We start from the raw sequence: 3,408 nt of genomic DNA, 5'->3' as shown, positions 1-3,408 counted from the left end.
AATTCTCTCCCCCAAGAGGGAGATTTCATCTGTCAAGGTTGTCAACAAACCAAATAAAGAAAGAGGCGTTTCTACGCTGCGTACAAGATATTTTATTAATGGGAGTGATCCATCCGGTTCCGCGGTCGGAACAAGGACAAGGGTTTTACTCAAATCTGTTTGTGGTTCCCAAAAAAGAGGGAACTTTCAGGCCAATCTTGGATTTAAAGATCCTAAACAAATTCCTAAGAGTTCCATCGTTCAAAATGGAAACTATTCGGACAATTTTACCCATGATCCAAAAGGGTCAGTACATGACCACAGTGGATTTAAAGGATGCTTACCTTCACATAGCGATTCACAAAGATCATTACCGGTATCTAAGGTTTGCCTTTCTAGACAGGCATTACCAGTTTGTAGCTCTTCCATTCGGATTGGCTACGGCTCCGAGAATCTTCACAAAGGTTCTGGGTGCTCTTCTGGCGGTACTAAGACCGCGAGGAATTGCGGTAGCTCCGTACCTAGACGACATTCTGATACAAGCTTCAAGCTTTCAAACTGCCAAGTCTCATACAGAGTTAGTACTGGCATTTCTAAGGTCGCATGGATGGAAGGTGAACGAAAAGAAGAGTTCTCTCTTTCCACTCACAAGAGTTCCCTTCTTGGGGACTCTTATAGATTCTGTAGAAATGAAGATTTACCTGACAGAAGACAGGTTAACAAAGCTTCAAAATGCATGCCGTGTCCTTCATTCCATTCAACACCCGTCAGTAGCTCAATGCATGGAGGTGATCGGCTTAATGGTAGCAGCAATGGACATAGTACCCTTTGCACGTCTACATCTCAGACCGCTGCAATTGTGCATGCTAAGTCAGTGGAATGGGGATTACTCAGACTTGTCCCCTACTCTGAATCTGGATCAAGAGACCAGAAATTCTCTTCTATGGTGGCTTTCTCGGCCACATCTGTCCAGGGTGATGCCATTCAGCAGGCCGGACTGGACAATTGTAACAACAGACGCCAGCCTACTAGGTTGGGGCGCTGTCTGGAATTCTCTGAAGGCTCAGGGACAATGGAATCAGGAGGAGAGTCTCCTACCAATAAACATTCTGGAATTGAGAGCAGTTCTCAATGCCCTTCTGGCTTGGCCCCAGTTAACAACTCGGGGGTTCATCAGGTTTCAGTCGGACAACATCACGACTGTAGCTTACATCAACCATCAGGGAGGGACAAGAAGCTCCCTAGCAATGATGGAAGTAGCAAAGATAATTTGCTGGGCAGAGTCTCACTCTTGCCACCTGTCAGCAATCCACATCCCGGGAGTGGAGAACTGGGAGGCGGATTTCTTAAGTCGTCAGACTTTTCATCTGGGGGAGTGGGAACTTCATCCGGAGGTCTTTGCCCAAATACTTCGACGTTGGGGCAAACCAGAGATAGATCTCATGGCGTCTCGACAGAACGCCAAGCTTCCTCGTTACGGGTCCAGATCCAGGGATCCGGGAGCGGTTCTGATAGATGCCTTGACAGCACCTTGGACCTTCGGGATGGCTTATGTGTTTCCACCCTTCCCGATGCTTCCTCGATTGATTGCCAGAATCAAACAGGAGAGAGCATCAGTGATTCTAATAGCGCCTGCATGGCCACGCAGGACTTGGTATGCAGATCTAGTGGACATGTCATCCTGTCCACCTTGGTCGCTACCTCTGAAACAGGACCTTCTGATCCAGGGTCCCTTCAAACATCAAAATCTAATTTCTCTGAAGCTGACTGCTTGGAAATTGAACGTTTGATTTTATCAAAACGTGGTTTTTCTGAGTCAGTTATTGATACCTTAATACAGGCTAGGAAGCCTGTTACCAGAAAGATTTACCATAAGATATGGCGCAAATACTTATATTGGTGCGAATCCAAGAGTTACTCATGGAGTAAGGTTAGGATTCCGAGGATATTGTCTTTTCTACAAGAAGGTTTAGAAAAGGGTTTATCCGCTAGTTCCTTAAAGGGACAGATTTCAGCTCTGTCCATTCTTTTACACAAACGTCTGTCAGAAGTTCCGGACGTTCAAGCTTTTTGTCAGGCTTTAGCTAGGATCAAGCCTGTGTTTAAAACTGTTGCTCCACCATGGAGTTTGAACTTAGTTCTTAATGTTTTACAGGGGGTTCCGTTTGAACCCCTTCATTCCATTGATATCAAGTTGTTATCTTGGAAAGTTCTGTTTTTAATGGCGATTTCCTCGGCTCGAAGAGTCTCTGAGTTATCTGCCTTACATTGTGATTCTCCTTATCTGATTTTTCATTCAGACAAGGTAGTTCTGCGTACTAAACCTGGGTTCCTACCTAAGGTGGTCAGTAACAGGAATATCAATCAAGAGATTGTGGTTACATCTTTGTGTCCTAATCCTTCTTCGAAAAAGGAACGTCTGCTACACAATCTAGATGTAGTCCGTGCCCTGAAATTTTATCTACAGGCAACTAAGGATTTTCGACAAACGTCTTCCCTGTTTGTCGTTTATTCTGGTCAGAGGAGAGGTCAAAAAGCTTCGGCTACCTCTCTCTCCTTTTGGCTTCGTAGCATAATACGGTTAGCCTATGAGACTGCTGGACAGCAGCCTCCTGAAAGAATTACAGCACATTCTACTAGAGCTGTGGCTTCCACTTGGGCCTTTAAGAATGAGGCTTCTGTTGAACAGATTTGCAAGGCTGCAACTTGGTCTTCTCTTCATACTTTTTCCAAATTTTACAAATTTGACACTTTTGCTTCTTCGGAGGCTGTTTTTGGGAGAAAGGTTCTTCAGGCAGTGGTTCCTTCCGTATAAAGAGCCTGCCTGTCCCTCCTGTCATCCGTGTACTTTAGCTTTGGTATTGGTATCCCATAAGTAATGGATGATCCGTGGACTGGATACACTTAACAAGAGAAAACATAATTTATGCTTACCTGATAAATTTATTTCTCTTGTAGTGTATCCAGTCCACGGCCCGCCCTGTCACTTTAAGGCAGGTAATTTTTCCATTAAACTACAGTCACCACTGTACCCTATGGTTTTCCTTTCTCTGCATGTTTTCGGTCGAATGACTGGTAATGGCAGTTAGGGGAGGAGCTATATAGCAGCTCTGCTGGGTGAATCCTCTTGCACTTCCTGTTGGGGAGGAGTTAATATCCCATAAGTAATGGATGATCCGTGGACTGGATACACTACAAGAGAAATAAATTTATCAGGTAAGCATAAATTATGTTTTTAATAGCAGGTCACAACCGGATTTCTTGCTATATTGTTGTAAGTATATCTAATAAAAAAATTATAATAATTTCTCTTGTTAAGTGTATCCAGTCCACGGATCATCCATTACTTATGGAATATATTCTCCTTCCCAACAGGAAGCTGCAAGAGTCCACACACAGCAAAGCTGCTATATAGCTCCTCCCCTAACT

This window comes from Bombina bombina, unplaced genomic scaffold (genome assembly GCF_027579735.1).
Source record: "Bombina bombina isolate aBomBom1 unplaced genomic scaffold, aBomBom1.pri scaffold_2535, whole genome shotgun sequence".
In the NCBI taxonomy this organism is placed as follows: Eukaryota; Metazoa; Chordata; class Amphibia; order Anura; family Bombinatoridae; genus Bombina; species Bombina bombina.
The sequence above is the reverse complement of the archived record's forward strand: the minus strand, read 5'-3'. Positions refer to the sequence as shown.